Raw genomic sequence first — 14224 nt, forward strand, 5'->3', positions numbered from 1 at the left:
GTAACATCAGGCCGGAGTTTCTTTGCAAATTGCGTCTCTCGCAAAAGTTCCCCGTCTTGCGCTGGTTGCTTTGTTCCGATGCGTGGGAGGGAGGCGGAACAGAAAGCTACTGTGAAAGTGCTGTGCTGCGCCATATCACACCTCGAAGCCGTTGTGATGACAGGCTAGACAAGAAACGGCCCAACCCGCGGAAGAAATGGCTAATCCAATGAACTGTAAAGGAAAAGCGTTTGGCTTGTGGTTGGGACTTGGACTCAGAGCGCAGGGGAGATGATTACAAGATGTGGAAGCAAACGCTGTATTTGGCGTTCAGTGTGCGGCTCCCCTCCCTGCCCCCCACCCTTCACTGCCCAGCGAACGGTATCTGCTTGATCTTGGAAGTCAAAAAAGTCTCAGTCTGTTTCATTGAGAGACGGCTAAGGTTCCCCCTCCCCCCAGACCGTTAGTATCATATGGGAACCGAGCGAGTTCCGTGGGCCCGATCCTGCTGCCTTTATTGCAACGAGAACTCCAGGATCGGGCCCTAGGTGGGGGACTTAATGGGTGTCACTCCAGCCCGTTGATGGTAATCCAAGCGAAACAAGGGGGCGGGACTCAGCTGGCTTGTTTTCACCGCTGGAGTCTTTTACCTGAGTCTGCTGTGAAGAAGACAAGGTGGGTGAGAACATCTTTTAGGGAAGCAACTTCTGCTGGTGAACGAGCAGCAGCTTCCCGGCTCCGTGTCTCCGAGGCTTGTCTCATTCACTCCCAGCAAAGGGTCCAATACAATATCCCTCCCCCCCCACAAGTCCTGTTAGCATCCGGGGCCCAACACTGCAAACATGGAGGGGAGGGAGAGTTCTTCCCGCCTGTCCATTTGGGCAGTAGCGGGTCTGGATGGAGACGGCTACTTCTTTTTTTATCCTCTTGCTACTTTATTCAATGCAGCTACAGTAGTCCCATTACGTACCCCTCCCCCGCTTTATGCTGTAAGAGGGGCCGACTACCGACCCGACCTATCAGACAAGCGACCTGCCTCTTTCAAATCCTGCCCAAGAGGCTTCTCCTATCCAGGCTGGCACAGGCGGCTGGAACTATGGCTAAGAGAACAGACCAGGCCCTGGTGCTGCAGGAGGGACCTGGCGAAGAGAGCCTTGGCCAGTAGGGCTGAATCCCCAAGCTTGGAGTAGTAGTAACAGGCATCCTCATCAGCACCCCCAAGCTGAAAATCGTTCCCGCATCCTTGGCCAGAGGCGCTGGAGCTCGGGGCGCAGCTGCACCCCGTGCTTGGAAGCGGTTCTCCTCCTATCAAGGGTTTACAGTTTTGTTCAAAGGCTTTCACAGCCCCTAGACACTTGGTCCCAGCACCTATGCCCCGACCTTGTTCGTTGAGCCCCACAGGGGCTGGGAGTTTATCACAAAACCCCCTTCACCTCACAGCCTAAACAAAACAACCCCCGAGAAAGAACCAAACCGCTGGGTTTCCTTCTCTGTCCATGTGGCTTTAGGCAGACGGGTAAAGAGGCATTTAACTACAGAGCCAGCTTTTGCCCAGGAGTGGAAGGGGGAAAAGCTGCTCTGACCAGGCTGTGCTTAGCAGTTCATTTCAGTTTGTATTTATATTTCAGTAGCGCCTAACAGCTAGGAAGCAAAAACCATAGGAAGCAGCCCCCCCTTCCCGCCGCAGTCTCCCAGAGCTGTCGGAGAGCGAGGGCTGCAGGATCCAGTGTTATGTTACAAGTGCAGTCGGGGCTAGGCCTGCAGCTCCGGATCCGAAGTAGCTAGTGAGTCCTTAAGTACAGCAGCTTAGCTGTGAAGTGCCTGAGGAAGGGAAAGGTGGCAAATCACACCCAGGTCTGGAGGGATCCAGGCAAGGAGCTCAGCTGGGCGAACAAGCCCAGCAAAAGCTCATTCAAGCCCCAGAACACGTCAGCAGGAGAGGGCTAAACCCTTCATGCCCTGAAAGTTACAAAGGAAGGAGAAGGAGAGATCAAGGGAGGGAGGGTTCCCCCTACGCCTTTGCAGCCATGGCTCCTGAGCCCAGACTGTGCAGGGACCAAATAACAGCTGAATTCTTCTCCCTCCCGTGAGAGTGGACCCCCCCACGCCGCACCTTGCTATGTATTCTTAAAGAGCGACGAGCCCCACCAGTCCTGACTACCAGACAGAAAAGCCAGCCTTTGAGAGCCGCGGGGCAGGTATCTGCCAGCATCCACCCCCTTAAATGGGAAAGAGTGGAGGGAATTTACACCCAACCCCGCGTCAAATGCGGACAGAGAAAGAGCACGATGATCCCACGTGGCAACGGGGGTGTGACCATTTTAGGGCCAGATCTTGCCCCCTGTTTCTGTTGATAGAAAAGCTCCCCTCGTGTTTATTTCTGAGCAGGATCGGGCCCAGCATCTTGAGTTTTGCAGTAATCTTTAGTTTATAAAAAAAATCTTACCCCCCGCTATCATCTGAAAACGAACCTGTGTCGATCCAGAGCAGATACAGACGCGAAGGGCTTTGGCTCTGAAAAGGGAGTGGTAGGGGGCATGGCAGAATATGCATTTAACTTGTAAATAATAATTAAAAAATTCCCTCCCGTTTCTTGACGTCCCCGGTGTAATTGAAAGCAGACCCGCCCCGCGGTCTCTTTCTGTTCTCCTCCCATTCACGTATGACTTGCAAGTGAAAACATTTTCCCTTTGGTTTGCCCGATATGGTCCCGATCCTGAAAAGCTCTTACTAGAATTATTTGGATTAAAGTCAACGAGACGAGAGAGGGCTGAGTAAGAACTATGCGCCTGAGTAAGAGCGCGCACCCCCTGGCCTCGCGTTCCTTGCTTTAAAATAGTTTGAATGTGCGTGTATACAATATGCATCTGTGTAAACACACACAGTTGGGGCCCCGATCCTGCACGGCTGAAGAACAAATCACACGAAACCGGAGGGGAAGTGAACAGAATTCTCACCTTTATTGCGGAAATAAAATAAAATAAAATGAAAAAAAAAAAAAGCCCCTCACAGCCAAAGTAATAAGAAGTGCCTGGTTTTCAATTACGCCAAACGGGAGAGATTAGATTACAAAATTATCGCTGCAGAAATTGCTCGCTTATGTAAATCCGGTGCACAGAACTCGTATTGTCACCAAATCGAACCCAAGATATGAAATTAAGAATCGTAGCTGATCCATCGATGCCCCTCACCTAGTGGTATTGCTAAATTCATTTCCGTAAGTAGCATTCAGGTGGTCTCCTAGGATGTTTCTAGTTAGGAGTCAGAGTTTGAAATCTAGTTTAGAAAGCAACATATTTCCATGGAAATTCCTATCTAATCTACAGGGGTCAGTATCTATTTTATATCTATTTATGTGACACCTCCCCATCACCGTTGTATGACAACCGACATTTTAAATGTATCAAATAATAAAAAATCAACCACTTATTCTAGTGAGGTCCGGTCTCTATTTACATCAGAGCTGCGCTGGCCAGAATTTCAGTATTAACGTAAAACTGTGTCCTTTGATCATTTAATAAAGTTTTACCTTTATGTGTCAACTGTGTAGCTGGGAGGGGATCTAACTGCGGATAGGATATTCACGGCGAAAGTTTCCTTGTAACATTAAACACTTCTTTTAACCCCGTGTCATCCAATTTTAAAGCAAACAACTTGGAAATTACCCTGCAAAGGGATTATTTCGAAAAAAAACTCGGATATAAAAAAGTTCTTTTGAAAGTAAAGTGACAACGCGATGATTTTCATTGAAAAGGTAACAAACATCTTCTTCAATCGAACCCAAAAGGAGCCTGTCTCCCCACCCCTTAAAAACGAGGCGTATCATTCTGGTTATAGCTCCAGGCATATTCTGGCTCTTAATTTTTTTTAAATAATCGGATTTAATAATAATATTTACCCAATTGCGTGCGGATAGATTTGCGAAGGCAATGCAAGAGCCAAATAGGTTCTCCCACTCATTAACCCAGGGACCCAATTTTGCAAACCACCCCGCCACTTCTTTTCTTGATTTTCAGCGCCGAGTTCCATGTTTTGATTGTTGCATCACTGCATCTCCTAAAACGTGACGTGTGTGTGTATGGGGGAAGAACAACACCTGTTTCTCCCTCCCTTTTGGTCTTCTGGTTTTGAAACCAGTTTTAACGTCTTTCCTAAATGCCACTATATATTATCCACAAGGCAGCGTTCATGGGCACAGATCAGTGCTTGGAAATATCCCCCCTCCCCTGTTGGGATGTTGTTTTACAAATATTCAATGAGAAGGGGGGGGGATTATATATTATTATTCGTTATTGTGAATGATTATTTCGTTCATTAGTGTTTAACTTTCTCCATTGCCTGAGTCTATTGGGGGGCTCCAAACGGAAATCACTTGCCTGTAGGGGGTGGGTTTTGCTGGACATGGACTGGCTTAACTTCACGTGATGGTGTTTAATAGTTGGCTGGGTGGGAGCTGCCAGATCTCTTCAGCTCTAATTTGCCCTAGTACTTCTGCTGTCTCCCCGCTGTTAAAAACACACACAAGCCGCCTGTGCTATCACAGATGCATGGCACTTCGCACTGGTCTCCTCCTGCCTGGTTGGAGAGTGGGCTCTATTTTAATGTCATTATAGTTGCCGTGGCAACCCATTGGCTCGTTGGTCCTGGGGTGAACCTTGTGACAATGGTTGGTTTAAGAGAAATCAGTAAATGTGCAGCAGAGGGACACAGAGATATTAGCGGGAACAACAGCGAGGATTTAACATGTGACCCTTCCAATTAAACCGATGGTTCCTCTGCACAGCTGCCTCCGCATCGCTGGTTCTGGGAGGCGGGAGCCATAGGAGGAAGGGGGGAGCCTGGTGCTCATTTGGCAAATCCAGCCAGGCGGATATAGACATAGCACTAGCAGCGTGCATGTAATCAACCTCAACAGAGACCAAAGCAACCCTTGCGTGCTGCGGAAAGGCTGATGGCTCTGTCCTTCCAATCCCTCCCCCCATCCAGCGTCTGCGAAGTTGGCAGGAAAGAAAATAAGGCTCGGCACGGTGAAATAGAGGCCTGGTCTACACTACGCGTTTAAATTTTTAAAATGAAAAGCTGTTTCAAATAAAAAAAACAAATGGAAACATTTCAAGTTTTTTCAGAACTGTTAAAGGATTTTTCCAGCCAAAATAATTCCTCAAAATCAACATGAATTTGTGAAATTTTCTTGATGTTCAGGTGCAAAAAATAAGAGACAGGCAAACACAAACGTCTTAAGAAGTGGTGATATGCAGCTGCTCTTTCACAAAAACAATTGTGCAAAGTTAAGCCCTGATTCAGCAAAGCACTTAAGCATGTGAGTATTAGAGAGACATCGATACTGGCTGCTTGCAGGATCATGGTTACAGGAGCTACATACAGGCAATCCACATTACTCAGCACTTCAGTGCTCCTCTGAATTCCTCTTTGCTTGGAATACCCTGGGGGTTAGTTGCTCTCCCTGAGTGTAATCCATTTCCCCAAATCCCTGAAATACAAACAATGAAATGACCAAGAATTAATATTATGGCTCCCCCCCTTTTTTAGGATCCCCCAAAATTTGGCACGGTCCATGGTTCGTTTCCACAGAAAAACAGCAGAGGACTGTGGTTTTTGTAAAGTAAAATGCGGAGGGGGGGGGGAATACAGTGTAAAAGGAAGAAAATGTTGCAATCGATCATGCAGTTTTTGCTGGACCGTGTGCCGTGGGCAGATGCCGTTCGCTCCGATTGATTTAATCCAATTTGAAAAGCTAGAGATGTGTAGCGTGGAAACAGTTCCTTTCAGTTGCGGTGCACCATGAACTGCCCTCCTCCAACCCCCCAAAATAACAGAAAGCACCGAAGTGGAGGGGTGTGTGTGTGTGTGTGTGTGTGTGTGTGTGTGTGTGTGTGTGTGAGACACATATGAACCAAGAGGAAGCTCCCTCTATTCCCCCCCTCCATCCAAAAAGAAAAAAAAAAGTTCGAGTTCTTAAAATATGGTTCAGAGAATTACAAGTAATCAGATCTGCGGGGGGTCAATAGTGCAAACTTTTTAAGACTAATGTTTATTTAGAAAAGTGAGTGGTGTTTGTGTTGCTTTTCTTGTGCCCCGGTGCCAAAATCCTAATGGCTTTAACAGACTTCCCATCACAAACTCCTGCTTCCAGCATAGGGACCACTGGAGGGAAAAAAATTCGAGACCTAACTCAGAAACGATGTGTTTTAAGGGAGGGTCGGGTCTGGGGGGGGGTACATGTAGTTATCACCCCCCCCCCCATAAATCAGTCCCAAGCTTTGCCTGGTTTTGCGTTTGTTTAGGAGCAAGTATCATGTAACCCGACCCCATAAATAATAATAAAGAAATGATTCTCTTTTTGTGTAAGCGAAATAACCCGTAGAGGGGTGGGTGTTGGAATTTAGAGGAGACTCCGATCTTTCCATTTTCCAATGAAATCTGAACAAGCAGTCTCCAAACCCTCCTTCACCGACCACACGGTGGGGCAGCCGTCTGTGAGCCCCGTTGACTTTACCCCTGAAAACTAGTCGCACGAGCACAAACTGGTTTCTCACCAGCTGGCTTTCTGGGCTTTAATTTGTGCTGCATAATAGTCTCTGTACAAAAAAATGATCAGTTAGACTGCTAGGTACACTAAGACCCGTTTGACTGTGTATCTCCTAATAGGGACTTTTATGTGTGTTTTTCTAACTGGAACCTCATCAGAACCGGGCGCGGAGGGGGGCTTAAGGGTTTCTTGTCAGATCTTCCAAGGAAATCAACGGGCAAATCCAATTTCCAGTCTTGTTTTTGAAGGGATCCCTCCCTCCTCTTGCTTCATTGAGCGATTGAGCCGGATGAAGGTGACACCCGTGGCAGGGCGGACTTCGCGATCCCGAATGGATGCCTGGAGTGAGATGCAGCCTCGGGTAACTGTGGGACTGGAGAATGAGAGGAAGAGCCTCGACCGTGTTTAAACACGCGCTTCATGGAAGCGCGTTTCACAGACACGCGTGGGCACGTAGCAGCAGTTTTGGTGAGCACGTGAGAGCTTGCCGCCGGGCCGGCGTGTTTATCCACCACACCGAAGCGCTCCACGGGGCGAGCCGCCGCCCGACGCGCTCCGATGGCGTTGACGAACTCCACCCGTTTGTCTTACGCAGCAGCGGATCGTTCCACTCCCCGGCCCGGTACCCCCTGCCTGGTTGGCTTGACCCAAGCCAACCTTGGGTGGCCGCCGCTCTGTCCTTCCTTTCCTGCGGAACTGTGGTCTCCTGCTCGGAGGCTCATTTTCGCAGCAGAGCGCACGTCCCTGTGTGGACAGACAAGTGCTCCTTCCAAAGCGATGCTGGGACGGAGTTTATCCGGTGCGCGCGGATGATAGATACGTTCTCCACAGGAATGGCCGCATTTACAACGGGGCGAGAGAGTTTATCTACTGTCTCCTTGTAACCCCGCTCCCCACGCACCTGGTGATCCCCGGGCGGAATGAATTCGCTCGCTCTGCAGAATCCGGTAGAATCCCAATCCTGTCCCCTGCTCCATTGAAGTCCATGAGCTTTTCACGATTATCCAGTGGGGCCAGATGGTGACATGGAATTTCACTCCCAGGATGGAAACTGAGTTCTCAGCCCCCTAAGGGCCTGATCCGACACGCTTACCCGACGAGCCATTCTTCCGAGTCAGCTTTCAGGATGAGGTCCAGTGTGTGAGTCAGTGGAAGGAGGTCTGTAACTTTTGCGCCTGTCTCTTCAGAGTCTTCTTGCAGGGCCTTAGAGACAATCAACTAACTTCGGGCCCGGTGTTAATGTACATCTGCCCAAGTCACTCTGATCACCTGATAGGAGCTTCAAGGAACAACATTTTATGTTGAAAAACGAGAAGTCCTTACACATTTTTTTGGCCTAAGCTGTTTCGTGGGCTAGAACCTACTTCATCCAATAGTTGTGTGTCTCTAAGTGGGTGCACAAGATCTCTCCGTTTTTGTTGCTGACACAGACTAACAGGGCACATAGAACTAAGAGAAGAGAGATGTGTTGTGCTGTGTTGGGTGTGTTGTGTGTGTGAGAGAGAGAGAGAGAGAGAGAGAGAGAAGTGCAAAAGGAGTTTGCTCACTGCACAGACAGGCTTGCGGTTTGCTCCAGCCCAAGGAGTGTGCCAGTATCTATCTATCTATCTATCTATCTATCTATTTGAGATATACATATTTTATAATATACAACGTGTGCGTTGGAGGGGGCGAGGAGGCTGGAGGTGGGGGAGGGCAGGAAAGGGAGAAAAGGAAAGATCTGACCTCTGGAACAGCAGCAGCCTGGGACCTGGATCAGTAACGTGCTTGCCTGAAGTACTGGCAGAAGAAGCGTTCTTAGTTCCGTTTTACGCAGGGCAGGTTTGAAGAGGGTGCTGTGAGAGATCCCATGCTCTTACAATAAGGGTTTTTGCTTCGCTGATGACCCAGACCCTTGAAATTCGCTACATGTGCACCTTCCATCTCTCTCTTGAAATACAAGGGCATTTTTTTTTTGTAACAAGGGTGAGCTAACTGAAAACAAAGGAAGGGATAGGCCATGATAGGCATTATGTAGGTTTGCTTCCTGTGCAGACCCTGCAGAGTTGCCATAAAGACGCACAAACTACACACCACACACATTTTTTGAAAGTGCATGAAACTGACTCAGGAAAAGCTTGCGTAAAATCTTTGCCCTGCAGATTTGCCGAGTGATGTTTTAAAATAGGGTCTAAAAAGGCATGAGAAGTCTGACTCATTTTCCAGTGAGGGGAAATAACTACACGGAGCTATGTTAGGGGAAATGTCTAAACTCCCGCATTAGAAATAGTTAAAACAACAACAAACAAACAAAAAAAAAACAATAAAACCCCTGCAGTGTTTTGACAGTGAGACTTTCAGCTAATATGGACCTGATTGTCACAGAATGCAAGTGCCCATTAATGGAAGGTACATATAAAATTCTATGTTAATTACAATGTTGTTTTACCTTTTTGGGGGGAGGGGAGGAAGAGGGTTATTCAGCGATTTTTACCCTGCACACGTTTAACGTGTCAGCTATAACCTCCCCACATATATTCAGGTATTATCAATTTTTCCAGTATTATGGCACAAACCCCATAACACGCCTATTTATATAAATCCTATTTATTGTTTTAAGTAACATTTTAATTGTATCTGTTCCAAATTAAGCAATCAAAATGTTATTACTATAAAACGCTGATGATTGTGCATATATATAGGATATAGCAAAATACACTTATACACACCCTATAAAACGCTGATGATTGTGCATATCTATCTATCTATCCGTATACACCCCCTCTATCTATCTACACCCCCTCTATCTATCTATCTATCTATCTATCTACAGACACATATTCCCCAAACCAAATACAATTCAAAATGCAATTAAAAGAAATACAGAATAATGCTAATTGATTGTAACTGCATTTTGATGTGCATGTCAAACTATTTAGAGGTTTAATTTCTTTCCCAAGCCAAAAAAACAAAACAGCAAAAAAAAAAAAAAAAAAAACCCAAACCAAACCAAAACACATATTGACAGTGAATATTTGTGGCTGTAGAAATGCCTAAAAGATACTTTCTGAACAGGAAAATTTGATGCTAATGTATTCGCTCTTTCAAGGTAAATGAGAGCAATGCATAATTAAGAATGATTTAAACTAGCAGTACACATTATTGTTAGGGGCATACAAGATACATGTTGAAATGCAGAGCCCTGGCGTATTTAAAACAACCTCATATTTCAGCTGTAAATCTTTCATTAAAAAAAAAAATCTGCTAAGTTCGGACAGCTCTTCATACTGTTTCGTTGGGAAACACTGAACTCCAGATTTAGTCCCAGGGAAGTGTAACCCAGAAGATGCTGCTTGATATTCCCTGGCTTATTCCCTCTGTTGGAATTGTCCAGCATTTTGCAGCTGGCCTGTAGCCACCGGGGAATGTGGTCACCTACACCTCGCCCCACTAGCTCGTTTATGAAGCTGCATCTTTTGTCTTTTTTTTTTTTTTTTTTGTAACTGTACTTTTGAAACGTCGTGCCTCCTGCTCCAAGAAACGTGTGCAAATAACCCTGGAGAGGTTTCTATTTACTCCGGCTATAAACACATGCTATTTTACTAGACTCCCACACAGCAGGGGCAAGGTGGTGTCATGGCAAATCCTGCTGTTTCCTTATAATAATTATAACTTCTCCAGCCTCCCCTTTCACCCAGTATATTATCTTCCACCCGCTTGTAACCCTTTTATGATGGTTGGACACTTTACCTATTTAAATACACATCCAAGGGCCCTCTTTGCCCCTCTGCCCCATACACATACAAGCATGGTCTCTTAACGATTTACAAATGCATGCTATCTGATCACTACCCACAACCCCTGAAGTGAAAAAAAAAAACCCCCCCAAAGAAAATGTTCAGGGTCAAAAGAATCTCTGCCCCCCCTCCCATTATATAAAGTCTTCTGTCCTTAGCTGTGTAGCATGCATGATTGTACTGTAATGCGTTGCATCTGCTGGGATCCAAACAGTGCTGGGCTAAATCCTAGGGCACCTCCGTTAGATCTGAAAATAAATAGATAGCTGCTGAATTAAATGCACATTTTCCTCTGTGTTCGCATGTGTTCTTTGGAGGCCGACTTCTGGCCTCTTCTGGCTACCTCCCTCTGTAGACCTGCACCCTCCTTTCCCCCGCCAGAGCATAGCTGAGGGTAGGGGAAGTATGTACAGTGGATATAGGATCTGGAACACCCCTGGAATTGTAGAGATCTTGGCACTAATACATTCAGTGGCATGCAGAGTTCACAATCTATTCTGTGATTCAGGGCTTTCAATCGAAACGCTGTATAGTGAATGAAATAAAAATACCATTGATTTGGAAGGTGTCACAAACAAAAGCTACACACCGCAACCCCGCCCTTCAGGGAGTTCATTTTCCTGATAACATTTGCCCTGATATTTATATGCAGATAGCCAATCTTCAACCCCCAGCCACCAAAGACACCCAGAGGAAGATTAGTCAATATGAAGCCTTCTGCACTAAGCAGTGATGAATTTTATGTACACAGTAATACAGCTCCTAGATTAAAAAAAAATCCTGTAATTAGGGTTTGCAATTAGGCCAATGCAATTCATCTGTCAACAGATCTTGAATGCAGCATCTGAAGTATGTACTCCTGTTAGGAGCCGTTAAAATATCCAGAATTATAGAGGTGAGGTGCTGGGTTAAGGAGGTTATTGAAACACAAATGCTCCAAAATCAAATGAAAATCACCATTACACGTTGCTCACAAGTTAGCCAGAATAATTAAACCTTGTTTTGCATTTGCGTATGTTAAGTTTTTTTTTTTGGTGGGAGGGGGGGAGAGGGAGGTGGGCATAAGGCTTTGGAAATCCTCATAACTTTTTACACACTGCATAGCAATTTAGAACTGAATTCTGCCAGACAATGGAAGAGTTGTTTGGATCAGAGCAGTGGGATGGGGCTTAGAGTAAGAACCACAAGTTATGACTCTTAATGAAGGAGATCCAATGCTTTTCTTTCCCTAGAATTTCCTCCAACAACCCTCAAATAAGTGTTATGAATAAGGAGGGGAGGGGAATTGGATTCTGCTCCCGTTGAAGTTAAATGGCCATTTTCCTATTGATGCCAATGGGAAAGCAGGATAAACCCACCCCAGAGTGTGTAAATCAGGGCAGAAATTGACCTCAGCTATATCCAGATCTAAAGGTAGAGGACAGAATCAACTATAAAAAGCTACAGAACAAAGCAGGCTTTGAAAGCAACCACACTCTGTTTAAAGACTCCGGGCTGGATTGTGTTTGGTGCTGAGCACCCAAGGGCAAGTCAATTGGAAGTGCTCCACATTTGGCAGGCTTGGTCTCCTCTCTCCTCCCTGGTTTGGCAATAAATGGGATTGATGTTTCAAAAGGCAAGATAAAATTCACTTCTATTATTTAGGCAGGGCTGTGAATGTGCATGGGACTCCCCGGAGAGTAAAGATGCTTTCCTTGGGATGGGAGGGCACCCGGCAAGGACATGATATCACCTCTCGGGATTTGGCCTTGTGTTTAACAGGTGATAGACCATAACCAGCATGTGGAGTGGTGGTTGGCTAAATGAAGAAATGGAAGGGAAATGTTTACAAAAAATGATGACCCAAGTGTGGTTATATGACTGGAAGATTCTGTAAAATATAGGTAGGAGACGTATAGACACAACTCAGGCAGCACAAAGGGGCTAGATTCTGACCTGAAATAGCCAGTGGTAAATTCCACTTGTGAAGGAAAACTGTCCACAGTTGTGACTCCATCAAAAGTGGTTCCTGCAGGAGCCAGCCCCTACCCCAGTGCAGGGGGGTCTGTTGGAGGGGTGAGGAGGCTAGGGGACGGTGGGCTAAAGGATGTGGTGGAATAAAACTCCTAATAAATTGTCCAGGGAGGTTGTGGAATCTGTCACTGGAGATTTTTAAGAGCAGGTTGGACAGACACCTGTTAGGAGTGATCTAGAGATAATGCTTGGCCTTGCCTGGAGTGTAGGAGACTGGATTTAGAAGACCCATTAAGGTCACTTCCAGTCCTATGATTCTATCCTCTGAGCAGGCCAGTCTAATGTTGGATCAGGGATCTGTAACCAGGATGCCAGCAGGGCTCAGATGCAGGGAGGAGTTGTCCATTACGTTTCTAAACATGTTATGCATGGCCAAGATTTTTTTGTTGGTGTGCTGAGGGGGAGGCTGGTAGGTGGAGATATAGTTTTTGGGTGACGGGTTTGGCATAGGCCTTTCTTTTGATAATTGTCTTCTCCAGCTCTTCTTCTAAGTGTTTCGTCTGTCTATTCTATTGTCCTTGTAAGGAGTAAAACCTAGTTCCTCTGATTGTGAGGTGCTTTTTTTGTATTACATCATGTAAACATTAATAAAGAAGTAACATTAAAGGAAAAATGAACCCTTTGAGATCTTCCGCTTTGGGTCTGATTGTTACACTTGGACCGGCCGTTCACATTCTGATCTCAGATTGGCTGGCTTGTAGCAACTGTTTTCTAGATTCCACAGCTCTCTCCAGCTGAGGGAAAACATTACATTTATTGAACCGTTCAGATTACTGGGGAAATACATATTTCTTCCTCCTTTCAAAACACCAGCAACGTACTTTCTAAACTATCCACATATAGCAGCATCAGGATATGCGTGTGGGCATGATCCTGCATTCCTTTAGTTCCCAATAGCCTCACTCAGCTCTGTGCAAATGCTGAGTGTGCAAGCTAAGGGTGTTCCGTAAACCACGGGTTCTCAAACTGGGGATCGGAACCCCTCAGAGGGTCACAAGGTTATTACATGGGGGGTCACGAGCTGTCAGCCTCCACCTCAAACCCCGCTTTGCCTCCAGCATTTATAATGGTGTTATAAATGAAAAACACTTTTTAATATATTCAAGGGGAGGTCGCACTCAGAGGCTTGCTGTGTGAAAGGGGTCACCAGTACAAAAGTTTGAGAACCACTGCTGTAAACAAAGATGTACCTCACAGATAAACAGCTACCATAAATATGTATTTATAGAGGTGATTAAGGCATGTTTACATGAGTTTTTCCAATAAACACGTAATATAGCAGGGCTTGTGGAGCTCTGTATAGGGTATTGATGTCGCAGTGAGTCCAGACTTGCCAGATGCGGCACATTCCTAATTTCCGATTGATTTCGCTGGGAGTTGAGGGTACTCAGCACTTCACAGGATTGAGCTCAGTGCACATACAGGCACTGACGGACACTGTGTGCTGATTTTTAAAGGACAGGAGTTTGATTATTTCAGCTGTTTATGCTAATGGGCCTGATTCTGTGCTGTGTGGTCACTTACACCTGTTCAATGGAAGAACAAGGGGGTATAAAACCCCACCCTTTTGATTGCATAAGGCCTCCCAAAGTCTAGCGCACCCGTCAAAGGCCTATATCACTTCCCCTGGTAAGTCAGAGTCCTAAAGGTGGGAAAGGGCATTGGAAGTGTACATGAAGAGCAGGTTGGGGCTTTTTTAATGCTTTTTCTTTGGTCGGAAAATGCTGATTTGTCACAGCTAGAGTGACCAGATGTCCCAATGTTATAGGGACAGTCCCAATATTTGGGGCTTTGTTTTATACAGGTGCCTATTCCCCCCACCCCCGCCCCGATTTTTCACACTTGCTGTCCGGTCACTCTAGTCACAACTGAAATTTTTTGCAGACCCATGTTGGTTCTGGCAACG

Source organism: Chelonoidis abingdonii, chromosome 7 (assembly GCF_003597395.2).
Source record: "Chelonoidis abingdonii isolate Lonesome George chromosome 7, CheloAbing_2.0, whole genome shotgun sequence".
Classification (NCBI taxonomy): Eukaryota; Metazoa; Chordata; order Testudines; family Testudinidae; genus Chelonoidis; species Chelonoidis abingdonii.